The 13,505-nt window shown below is 43.7% G+C and overlaps 1 non-coding gene across 1 annotated transcript; it reads right to left on the bottom strand.

Annotated features, from left to right (window-relative positions):
* Nucleotides 1–13,104: 13,104 nt before the first annotated feature.
* Trnaa-cgc (transfer RNA alanine (anticodon CGC)) lies at nucleotides 13,105–13,176 on the bottom strand. Its single transcript has one exon. It is a non-coding gene; the product is annotated as a tRNA-Ala (tRNA).
* Nucleotides 13,177–13,505: the final 329 nt, after the last annotated feature.

A 13,505-nucleotide genomic window follows, 5' to 3' on the forward strand; every position in this document is an offset into this window, starting at 1 on the left:
GTTTTGAAATTCTTGTCTAGCGACACTACCAGATACATTGAGCTAAGTGACCATCAGTATGACTCAGTTTATGCAATCGGAAAAAGGGAAACATCGATCAAATTATGTTCCAGTGTTTAGGTCGCGTGACATTACATTATCATTAGTGCGCTCGAAAGTACTGTTGATATCAATAGGGCACTTTAAGAATCAATCAATAAATTAATCAATCAACCAGTCAATCAATGAAGTCTTTATTATTTGCCCAATAACCTTTAATGAGTCAATCAATCAATCATATTTATTTAACTTGCCAGGAACAAACCTCAGGTCTGAGTGCTGGCGCAAGGTAAAAAAAATATACGAATACGAATACAGAAAAAATATAAAACGACAATTATGAAAAGAAACAGTTTACAATAAAAAAAAAAGCCAAAGTGAATTTTCAACCAAAAGACGTACAAGCCGCTCAAGGTGTTAAAGCGAAGTTTTCCATGTCTCGCTGATTCGTCCGTGAGCGCCGAAACGAAACTGCAGAAAAGCCACTTAACAATGGAACTATCTGGCATCTGCGCACACAGAGAACAATCTGCGCTTCTGCGCACACAATCGTAGAACATTACAGTTTACATTCGCAGTTGTACCAATAATAACAATGAGAAATGCAATGCCACGCTACCCAAACGAACTGTATATATCCGCATTGCATTACGCGCGTCACGCAATGCATTCCAGGCCGTCACCATGGGTAGGCCGCGGGTGCAGCGCACGGCAGAAGAAGAGGCTGCCGTACGTGAACGTAAGCGCGAGCGCGATCGTGCCCGTAAGGCCGATCTAGTGTATTGGCAACGGCATGTAGTCCGTGAAAGTGTGAGTGTGTGCGTGTAATCAACGGCTACATGATCTAAAATAAAGGCTATGCAATTTAACGAAACCTGTCTTCATTCTACTTCAATGTTAAAAAAATACAATCCTCAACAAGCAATCAAATCACATATGCATCGCATCGGGTCTCTCAGCATTTCTTGGGTTCGATGCGTGGTCATTGGCTTTGGACTTTGACTTTGATGCAGTTTGCATGGGCGAGAGTTTCGCGATCAACCATCTTACTTTGAGAAAGGGGCGCTGATTTTTTTTCAGAATTCTTGACTTACGATAATAGATTTAGTTACAACCACACCCCTCCCCCCTAACACACCGCCCAATAACTGGTGTGTTGTTGTCCAGTTCCCAATAGCGAGTAAACGCAATTATTTGAGGAAGCAGCACGCAGTCGAAAATGAAATGGCAGTCTTCACTATGAGGGAATGCTACTGCCGCCTGTCGCAGTAAGTGAGTAGAGAGCGGAACGAATCGCTAATGTCTGCTGGCTTCATCCATCTTTCTTTAAGAATGGGGCTTTGATTTTTAACCTTGAGGTACATTAATTTTCATGAGATAGTGATGATGCAAAACTTGCGATTGAAGGTATGAATAGTTTTAAACTATCGATAGGGTAAAAAAAGACTATCGATGGTATTACTGCATCGATATTATTCAGATATTCTGCTATTGACAGTGTGTGATCGATAGTTTTGCAATTCTTGTCGAGCGATACTACCAGATATTTTGCGCTAAGTGACCATCAGTAAGACTCAGTTTATGCAATCGGAAAAGGGAAACATCGATCAGATTATGTCCCAGTGTTTACGTCGCGCGACATTACATTATCATTAGTGTGCTCGAAAGTACTGTTGGTTTTGCCCAATAACGTTTGATAATGAATCAATCAATCAATCATATTTATTTAACTTGCCAGCAACAACCCTCAGGTCTGAGTGCTGGCGCAAGATAAAAAAAAATATACGAATACGAATACAGAAAAAATATAAAACGACAATTATGAAAAGAAACACTTTACAATAAAAAAAGCCAAAGTGAATTTTCAAACAAAAGACGTACAAAAATGTTGCAGTGGCTTAGCTCGGCTATGCCAGGATATACGTAGCGTTAGCAAAGGTTCAGCTGATTATTCTTAGCTTTCCTGGTTGTCTAGATTGTCAAGGATTAGCTTGATTGTCATGCTTACTGCTGCTCCAATGACACACACAGTGACACACTACTCAGCGGCGTCAAGTCTTTCATGTGACATAGTCTTTCGCACACGTCGCACACATATCCAAACGGATTGTTTACGAAGTCCGTCTGGAAGGTCCGAGTCACACTGGCGCTTTCGCTGAGTTTCACAGTATATTCAGTCGATCGGCGAGCCTTGACGTCATCGACGGCGTTTTGTTGTTGCTGCAGGGGTGGTCGGGCACGTCGCTCAGCCTCCTGGCGACGCCGCTTTGCTAGACGTTCGTCCCTTTGCTCCAGTGTCTCCGCAGCACGTTTAGCCTTCTTCTGTTCATTCCTCCTACGCTCAACCGCTAATTGCCAGGCAACTACTTCGGGATCCTATGAGTCAAGCTTCTCCGTTCTTCTGCGCTGTTGAGCAGCATTTGCGCTCTCCTTCTCCATGGCTATACCACACTGGCAAACGCCAGTCAGAAGCGCAGCGGCTCCAGCGCAGTGTCAGACGGCGACTGCACAGCGAGCGCGCGCCGGCGCCAGTGCGTCTACCACGGCTACGACGTCACTCCTCTGGAATGCGCAGACCGGCGGCGGTGAGTCGCGCGCGGTGGCGGCGGAGTGCGCGAGAGGTGCCGGCTCCGGTGGCTCCGGTGCGCAAGCCGTGTGACATCACTGATCCTTGCGCATGCGGAGCACGGCTCTTGATGTGCCGCGCGAAACGGGCTTGGCTAGGCCAGTGTAGCTAACGCTACAAAACACGAACAATGCCTGAGGGCGAATAGAAATAAATGAATCAATCCAGCCATTAGATTACGGAGCCAGAAAGAACCATGTTGTTTTATTACTGGCGCGCGGGTAATTTAACGAAAAATAATGTACAGCTTAAAAAAAAGAGTACAAAGGCAAAAGAAAAAGATGCATGCATAGAAAAACCATTTGGGCTTTTCTGTACACGCATGTTTACTTTTTTTGCATTTTTCTTTTTAATATTAATAACACCCAATTAATAAATCAAGTAATTGATCAATCAATCAGTCAATAATTTGTTTATTTATCTTGCCCAGGAACAACCATGAAGTCTGAGTGTTGGCGTACGCATAGATTAAAAAAAACAGCAGGGGAATATAAGCAAAAAAAAAATAGAACAAAACACATACTTCGACTAATCGAGCACAAGCCCTAATATACGGTCATCAATACAAAACTCATTTACAACTTGCGGTGCCACAAAAAATAAGTATAAAATAAAAAAGAGAACGAAAAGAGACCAAGTCAAGGTTAAAAAAAAGACAAGCAGTTGCATGGTTACACAAGATCAGCATTTTGTATGGATATAAAGTAGTCACGAGTAGCGGAATGACTGACATTGAGTGGGCTAGCATTGAAATTAACCAGATTATTCAAGATGAGTGGTAGCCTATATTGCAGCATTTGATAACCAATGTTACTCTTAAAGCGGGTAATGCCCATTGTTGAGTATAGCGGTGCGGGTATGGTAATTTATAGTCTCACAAACACTGGAACTTGTGATTGTATCAGTTTGCTTACTTTGGTCAGGTTTGTAATACCGCATTAAACGATAAAAATATAGGTTATAGACATTATTATGTTATGGTCTATAAATAAATGCTGAGTAGAGACCTATATAGAACATTGCAAATCATGCGAAGGATTTTATTTTCTCGAACAGATTACATTTGTAAATTAGAAACTGTGGTTATACCCCATACAAGTGCGCAGTAGTTTAGATGGGAGCGGAGTACGGTGTTGCACAACATCAGTTTCGCTTTGCGCGGGAGAACATCTCTGTGACGTGATAAGACGCCTATGGCTTTCAGTATGTTTAGTGCTGTATTGTTAGTGAATTCACCTCACGTCGCATTTTTGGAGAATGTGATGTGGGGTGAAAGAAATTATGATGACATAAGCGATCGAACGTGAAGCCTAAACAAACGCCTAATACGAAGTTTTTCTGCTAGAAACTCTGCAGTATGTACTTTTGTTGATTTCGAAGAGCAAGTTCTGTAGACCAGTTTCTCCGAAAACCCCACTGAGCGTCAGTAAGTGCGCGCTTTCTCTGTAGAAAAGTTTCAAGTCGGATAAGAATGAACTTCTCCAATGCTTTGGAAAATACGGGAAGGATACTAATTGGCCTATAATTAGCAAACTCATTCTTATTCCCTTTTTTATAAGCAAGAACAACCTTTGCCCCTTGCATTTTACGAGGAAAGGTATATGGCTGCATGAATGCACAGATTATGCATTTACTTAAGAGTGGCACTGATGAGGTCAAGGACATATTTAAGAGGCCGCATCTGAGTATTCGCAACACAAGAGGCGCTATCATTTAGCTCAGAGAATACCGAGACAATGTTGCACTCGCAAACTGGGTCCAATAAGACTGTCGCTGAACATCCGTTGATTGGTGCATAATGTGCATTGTTTAGGGTCGTTGTCTCCAGGGTGAAAAATTGAATAATCGCGTCCGTTAGATGACAACCCGAGTATTCAACAATATTGTGTGGAAGCGTTTCATGGCTTTGCGTCACAAAACCGCTAGCATCGAGTGACCAAACGTTTTTAACAGGCCGACTGAGTGGGGTTCCGAAGTAAATTTTCTAATAATGCGCCTTCGGACTGCCGCAAGTCACAATTAGACTTGTTTGGGTATTGTTTTGAATTGTTCGAATATTGAGATATCTGAATTATATAGCTTTTAGGAATTATACGAGTATAGCTTTTTTAACCTTAATTCGTATGCGTAAGTCGCAGGTAATTCATGGCTTGCGTATTTTGGTTGAAGGCTTGTTAGTTCTGAACGGAAAATGCGTGAGGTAAACGTACGAGACCTTTTGTAGGAATGAACCACAAGCTTTGCCTGCTCTTTACTCTATATACAGGGTGTCCCAACTATCACGCACCAAGATTTAAAAGTATACGCAAATGCCACTTGGCAAAAGTATGCAAAATTGCCGCGCGACTGGCCACTCCAGGTACTTTGCATGTATTCGCGGCCTTCTTTCACCCTCGGAATGCACTTTTATATAGCACGTATTCTTCTTCTTCTTTGTGGGGTTTAACGTGCCAAAACCAGTTCTGATTATGAGGCACGCCGTAGCGGAGGGCGTATTGAGCAACAGAAAGCTGTATAGGCAGTTCTTCATGTTGCTCTACGATTTTCTCATTGACACTTTCCATCTAATTATAATATTTGATAAGTTAATCAATTAATCATTACTAATTATGTAATTAGGTGGAATGCAAAAAAATAATCTGAGTATCTGGAAGCGATGGCAAACAACATTGCCTTTGTTCTGTCCAGCTACATGGAATTTGCATATTTTTAAGGTCTTGGTGCCTGACAGTGGGGACACCCTGTATATGTCGCCCCAATTGATACATGACTTCTTTACAAAACTTTACTCAGATAGACCTTTGTTACAAAATTGAACCTTTATCAAAATTGAAGGGTCGATATTACGCTTAGAGGGAGCTTTCTGAGGCTATAGATATTTAACCATGTGATAAATTAGATCAGAGCATGTAACCCCCGAATGTCAATGTTAGTGATAAACAAGTCGATCGTAGTTTTCGAATTTGGTGTGGTACGGGTAGGTGATGTGGTAGGAAAAGTGAAGCCAATTAAGGCATCCAGGCATAACTATCAATGGTACCATCGTTAGTTTTGCATTACTATATAGGTAGCTTCATTGACTGATCGGGTTTAACGACAACAATCAACACAGGCACAAGAGAGACACCATATAGTGATGTCCGCCTGTGTAAATGTTTCCTTTCGCGAGTTCTTTACTCGCATTCGAAATTAACTACCCCAGAATTTCAGCATTGGGCCACCGTCGAAATGCGACCGGGACTAGCATCCGCGACATACTCACTGCAGTGACTCAGTGGGTACGTCCTTGTCCCCATGACCTTGTCTTCAGCCATTCAACCGCTGAGGACAAGGCCATGGGTTTATTTATTTATTTATTTATTTATTTATTTATTTATTTATTTATTTATTTATTTATTTATTTATTTATTTATTTATTTATTTATTTATTTATTTATTTACAATACCCCTAAGGGTCCTCATGCGAGGGTGGTACATCGGGGGGAGGGGGGTAACATAAATGCGTGCACGTAAAATACAGCACTAGCACTCGAAATAAAACTACATGAAATAAACACACAAAAGGAACATGAAGTACATAGATATGAACAGTGCGTATATGCATTAATTCATGAAATCACAAAAAACTTTATGGAGAGTATGTTAATATGTACATATAAAAATCAGTAATAACTAATCTGCTACCTTAAGAGGAAGCTTTAGCTAGGGTGCTCCTATCTAAATACACGTAAAAGAAGAATTCGTTTTTCTTTGCAACCACTGCACCAAATTTGACGAGGTTTGTTGCATTTAAAGGAAATACTTGAAATCTAGTGACTGTTGGTTTCGATTTTGTGATTTAGGTCGTCCATTTTTTTTCTTAAAATTGGCAAACATCACAAATTGTCAGAAAACGAAGCTATCACGTTTACAACGCTGTAACTGAGCAATGAAAAATTATATCACAATTCTGTGAATTACATCTAATAGTACATCTAAAGCGGACAACATTGATTTGTTACACATGAATCTGAAAAAAATTTAATAGCATAGAAATACAGCTTTTGCAGAACCCTTGTACACAACGTAACACACTTACGTAAGATATAAATTGACATATTAAATTTGTCCACTTTTAACGATCTAATGAATGCCGTTTACGGAACCGCGATACCTGTTCTTGATGCAGAGCTATTAGTTTGTAAACTTCGTGCTTCTATTACTTTTTTTCGAACTTTTGGATTTTTGAGAAATTCTTTTTAAAACATTCAAGCCCAAATCGAAATTCCGCTTCCAACAGTAACTAGAACTTAACTTTCTCTCTCAAGTGCAACATATTTCATTAAACTCGGTCGAGGGGTTATCTCAGAAAAGCGTTGCTCCGTTTTACATGTATCTGAATAGGCGGCGTCGGAGTTGTGCCCGAGCTAAAGCTTCCTCTTAAACCGTTTTCTTGCAACAAGTTTTGGAAAGATGGTAAGTTAACTTCAGTAGCTATGCCTAATGGTAGATAGGTTATTCCATTTTGTTATTGTGCGAGGAATAAATGAACTTGCGTAGAGGTGAGTGGCACGTTACGCGTTTTACTTTGTTAACGTGGTCACGGCGCGGGAAGACTGCAGGGGGGTGGCGAAATGAAGTCATCGTGAATCGTGGCATGGTGATACAGTTTATGAAATATGGTTAGGCGAGCAAACCTGGCGTCGGCGTGATAGTGGTTCCAACTCCGCAAGTCGTTTTAATGCTGTCGCGCTGGTGAAGTGTGAGTTATCTCAAAAGATGAAGCGAACAGCGTGGTCTTGCAGGGATTCAATGTTGTTGAAGATGCTTGGTCGGGAGCCCATATAACGGAAGCATATTCAATTCTTGGGCGGATCAGCGTGATATAAACAGGTTTTCTTGAGCTTACGTTCTTGAGCTTACGTTGCTTGAGCTTACGTTTAAGAAGACCGAATGTTTGGTTAGTTGACGCTAAGACCGTGTTAATATGGTAATGCCAAGTTAAATCAGATTGAAGATGAAGGCCAAGGTACTTGTAAGTTGTTGGAAGGTCACGCGATCAAAAGTTTTAGAGAAATCAAAGCTTCGAATGAAGGTTCGATGTCCGGCCACAGTGGTAGCATTCCGGATGGCAGAAACACACATCTACTGAGCTTTGTGCTGCACCTCAAGGACCCAACCTGACAGGTTGTGAAATCTAAGCTGGGGCCCTTCACCAAGGCGTTCCTTATACCCCGTGTTTTGTTAAACCCATTTTTTATTTTATTTTCACCTCGTGCCCAGCAGCGGAATGCATGTAGTCAGTGTGGCACTGAAACGGGATCGACTGCTAGCCTAAATGTCATTCGGTTCGGACGAGTGCCCCTGAAAGATGCACTTCCAAAATCTAAGAAAAGAAGAAGAATATCTTGTTCCCGGAACACGAAACTACAACGTAATAGATTTTTTGTGCGCTTTATCAAACACTGAGCACGCCCCGTTGCATCAGCATGCCCGCGAACTGGCTCAGCGACAGTCAATATAGCAGCCACGTTTTGATCACGGAAGAATGGAGAGAAGGGGGCTTGTGTAGCGGGCCGTGAAAGGAGGCATGTTCGGTGGCAGCTGTTGCACCGGACGCACGCCAGGGAGTTCAGTTCCAGGAAGGACGGCTGCTCATCATGCAACGCTGACGACAACGGAGAGGCTTTGTCTCCTGCGGCTGTCGCAAGTGGAGCTTCCTCATTTTTGCGAAGGAGTTGGACTTTCTCTCTCTTTCCCCTTTCTCTTCCCGTTCTCCTTCTCACTCTGTAGAAGAGGCCGCTTTCGCTTTTCTTTCGGGGATGTCAACGGGGATTCTTTGCGCTTGCTTCTCTGCATGCAGATGTGCATGAGCGGGAAGTGGTAGAGAGTGAAAGTTTCCTTCCTTTTCTGTCCACTGGCAGAGCCACTATGCGGCCAGCCGGCACGCCCTGCTAATTAAATTGGCGCCCACGCTTGAAGTACGTGAGCCAGTTGCGCTGTGTCGATTCCTTTCAGATCCTAAACGGGCTCGTTTTTATTATTAACTTTGTGTCCACTGGGAGTTCCTGTGGTGATCCAGAGGACAGGCCTGATGTGGATGGTTTATATCATGGAGTTGTGATTCAATTGCCTTGCGAATAGTCGTCAAATGAGAAAGCTTGAATGAGAAAAGCAAAATTAACGAGGGTGTGCTGTATGTAAAAGGCATATTAGTGTGCTTGAATGGAACATCACAGTGCCATTTAACTCTCTGAAAAGTGACGCAAATTTCCCACTTAAATTTATTCATAATATATATATATATATATATATATATATATATATATATATATATATATATATATATAATAAATTTTCGGAGTTCCTGTTCGAACTGCGCTTACACTTCCTTTCTAAGCGTGGAACCTGAAGACTACGTCAGCGGTGGTTGGGGCGGTGTTGCTAAAGGCGGGGTTAGCCTCGCAGACTTGACCGGTAATTGCTACGCTTGTTTCTTTTTTCGTATCATGGATATGTGACTACCACGAGTGCCTCAGTTCAATATCTCGCAGTAATGTGAACCGAATGCGCGACCCCACCTTACGCACTATCCGGGATCGTTTCAGGAAAACTAGCTGTTGTGCAGGCTCGCAAGAAACATATCTTGTTCTTTGTGCTGTCGGAAGCATCTTACTTTCAGAACAGAAACGTTTACAGGAGCGGACGAAGTGCGTTATATCGCCCCCTTCATTGCACTCAGTGCACCATGCAGAAGGAACATGGCCGACATTCAGGGACCGTGCTGAAGTGTAGGCCTACCCTGATCTTATTCTGTATATGAGGAATGAAATAATAAAGCTGTAAAAGAATGGAGCAGAGAGAAACCGTACATACACACGCACGCAGTTGTCGAAACAAGTTAACATTCAGCACCAAACTTCGTTGTATAAAAGCCTCAAAGAGGGCAGCAATGTCATCCGTCAGCTTTGTCTGTGAAGGCTGGTGAAGTCATCATTTAAACGGCCACTCTTGAAAGTGGTAGGTCATAAAAAGGAGGTAGCACACTGGCGAGCGACCGGCTGGGTACACTCTACTTCAAAGACAGATTCAAGCAATCTGCTTAAGTGTCTCCTCGTGACCACTGTGATCCACCGTAGCGTTATCGGCCATTAAATCGCAGAAAAAGAATGCTTTGTAAAAGTCGTTTGTAGCCACTGAATACAAAAAACGGCCGACAAGGATGATAGAATTCGGGAATGTCGTTGGGAGAGGGAGGTCCTGGACAGGTTGCTTCACCGGCGATGCTTGCAAAAAAACCGTGCGAGGCATGCCTCCTTACCTAGGAAGAGATGTGATACGCTAAATGTTTATTAGGCTTTTGCGTACCATGTTTATTAAGCAAAATGTTTATTAACATACTGCGGGTTTTTCTCATCACCATGCTTCACGTGTATTGCCTTCCGTGGACAGAACTCTACCGTTAGTTTTGTTCATGCCTCAGTACTTAGCGTGGTCATATGGTACACCGCATTACGCGCAAGGTTGTGGTTTGAATCGCACTGCCGTTCAAACATCGCAAATAATATAAAAAAACACAGGCAGCTTCACATAGTGGGGTGAAGACTGGGCAAACAGCGAAGCTGGCAACCCCACCTAGCTTTATCTCGGTTCGGCCAAGTTTTTGCGAAGTTATGCTTCAAGACTCGGCCCCGTTTTGCGCAAGATCACCCCGGAATCATCGACAGCCCAAGGAGCAACGACTACTCGGTCATTCAAGTATCTGGACACTCAAACGCTTTTGCTCCGTTTCGCGGGCTCATAACTCCGCGGCTTCTGCGAATCACCGACGTTTCGCCGCCGCTTCGGCAGCGCGATACTCGGAATTGGACTGACGTCGTCTCACTCGCTCTCGAGTAGCTGCGCCGCGGATTTCGCGCCGCGCTTCCTCTTCTTGGGGAGTGAGGCTCTTCTTCGGCAGCCCCACCTTCGCGGCGATGTGCTCGGCGTGGAGACGGTGGGGCTTTGGTGTCACCGCGGCGGCGACGCGGAGCTAAATATCCCGTGGGTCGGTGCAGTGACGTCACGGCGTAGCTCCGCGTCTGCGCAGCCGCAGCAACCATTCCGCACGGCGTGGTGACGTCATGGCTCGGCAAAGCTAAGTCGAAGTAATGAGGCGCGCGTGATGACGTCACGGCTAACGCAGCTGTGGCGAGGCTCGGTGCGGTTGGCGCAGCTGGGGCGAAGCGTTGCTAGGCGACGCATGGTGACCTCATCGCCTGGCGGAGATTTTGCGGCGAACACTCAACGGACCATCCTCGATCTTAAACAGCTTCGCTAGTTCAGAGGGGTATGTGCCATTGCACTTGGACCCTTTCTGCACTACCTCAGTTTTTGTTCGCACTACGTGGCCTAACCAAGAGCTTAGACAGCTCCGCTGTTAAAATGCTTATGACGCCACTTTACGTCTGCTGCCCGTTAGGATATCGCTATCCGTTACAAACTAGTATCGTAGATTTGAGCAGTCTACACACTATGGCAGTCTACGGTACACACCGTAGCGACCATAAGTCCATGGTCCCTGTGGTCACTAAGCAAATGAAAACCACCGGATCATATATATTTCTCATTCTTTAATAGTTCAAATAACCAATTACACCATCACATCGTAATAGTGAAAATTGGAAATACATAATTGCCACCATAGTAAAGTTTCGCTGGTCTTCCATCTCCACCCCAGTGGAAGGGCTGACAGTTTTTTTGTTTTTTTTTCAGGACAAGCATGCTGATTGTTGGAATCGCTGTATGAAATACAGTCCACAGAGTTCTAGAAAGCTGGCGTGGAATATATCTGATAATCTAGAACGAGAGAATTGAATTTCGGGGCTTTACGTGTCAAAAGCACGATTTCATTGTGAGGCATGTCGTAGTGGGGGACTCCGGATAAATTTTGACCACCAGTGAACCTTTAATGCGCCCCCAATGAACGAGACACGGGAGTTGGGGCCGCGTTTCGCCCCATCGAAATGCGGCCACCGAGCGCGGGATTCGATTCCGCGACCTCGTGCTTACCAGCGCAACAGCATTGCGACTGAGCCACCGTGGCGGGTAGGACGAGTGCGCTGTCTTTGAATTGCATTCGTATAGCCTTCAACAATGCGAAAGGATATATGGAGCAATCGCGCCTGGAGTTCTGTGAAAAAAAAAGGAAGCAAAAGAAACTGGCTGCTCGGTTTAAGCCGCTGCCACCTATTTCCAGAGCGTTGTCCTCTAAACCGCTCGCTGAGCCCTTTCCGCAACGCGCATAACGTAGGCAGAGCAAGGTGGTGCCGGCGCCGGTTGTCATTATGTAAGGTGCAGCACGTTGCCTCAGCGAAAACCCTGTTCCCACGAGTCAACGTTTATGCTAGAGTCCGCCGTCTAGCAGAGGTAATGAGAAGCTACGGTTGCAGCACTCAGCTGCATGTGTGTAAGCTCGTCAGCCCAAATAATTCTATTTCTCGGCATTTCGCTTCCCCGACATCCACAGCAACAAGCACAGGGAGGTCAACAGTGTTCATTGGCTGAGCACGCGCAGCAAGTGCTGAATAATTCATTGAGTTGCATAGAAACGTCTTGTTACACTGTCCTTATTTTCTTCAACTACATTCGTCTCATTGTTGAAACAGCGATGAAAAGTTACGGTATACAGTTAAAGCTAAAACAAGATCATGCAACGTAAGGTAAAATGACCTTAAGGTTTTAGGCATAAATTGTAAGGAGTAAGTTTTTGTGCTTCCTGTAGGCCTAAACATTTGAAAACGAGTGAAAAAAAAGAAAGAGATTGTTTGAGCTGATTACGCTTGCGATAACTTCCTATTCCGCCCCCCCCCCCCCCCTACACCCTACTTAAGTGAATGAATGAATGAATGAATGAATGAATGAATGAATGAATGAATGAATGAATGAATGAATGAATGAATGAATGAATGAATGAATGAATGAATATTCATTGCGAGCTCATGTAAGTACCACTTAATAAATAAAAAATAGAAAATATTGAAAGCAAGATGTGACTGTAGACAATGTCTACAAAAATATGTTCATCACTTAAATGTATATCCAATAAATTTCATATGCCATGCTTATAAAAGCCTGGCGTATGAAATTTAGTGGCGCAAGGGCAATGTATCGCAAAAAAGCCTGAAACTCAAAACCAATATTAACGGTGGTGTGAAGAGATTCAACAGTAGAAAGGCCTAAAATATTTGTGGCAACATATATATATATATATATATATATATATATATATATATATGTGTGTGTGTGTGTGTGTGTGAACGAGAAGAAAGGGAGCCCAGGGGCCCGATTTTTATTAATCATATCATAAGAAGCCAACAGACAGTGACACCAAGGACAACATAGGGGAAATTACTCGTAATTACTAATTGAATCAAACAAATGTCAAATTAATGAAAATGAAAATGGATGAAAAAAGAACTGGCCACAGGTGGGGAACGAACCCACGTCTTCGCATTGCGCGTGCGATGCTCTCACCATTGAGCTACCGCGGCGCCGTTTTCCCATCCACTTTCTGGGGTATTTATGTCTTACAGCTAGAATTAACCCTGGGAGTGTTAGCCAGCGCCACCACTCACAAACCTAGGCGGCGGATGTGGAACATCCATTCTGCCGCAGGCGTCACGAGCACGTGATCGTCTCGGATGCAACACGCAGACTTCTAGGCAGTGCGACAAGATGGCGCAGCGTGTCGAGAAAGAAGCGCGAGAGAGGAGTCAGGTTGCCGTATGACGCATTCATCAGCGTTAGTACGTGCCAGAGAGCCATGCATTTCGGCTGCCATGCGCTGGATTTGCGGCGGCAGCTCTAGAAAGAGAGAAGG

The sequence above is a fragment of the Dermacentor silvarum genome, chromosome 6 (assembly GCF_013339745.2).
Source record: "Dermacentor silvarum isolate Dsil-2018 chromosome 6, BIME_Dsil_1.4, whole genome shotgun sequence".
NCBI lineage: Eukaryota > Metazoa > Arthropoda > Arachnida > Ixodida > Ixodidae > Dermacentor > Dermacentor silvarum.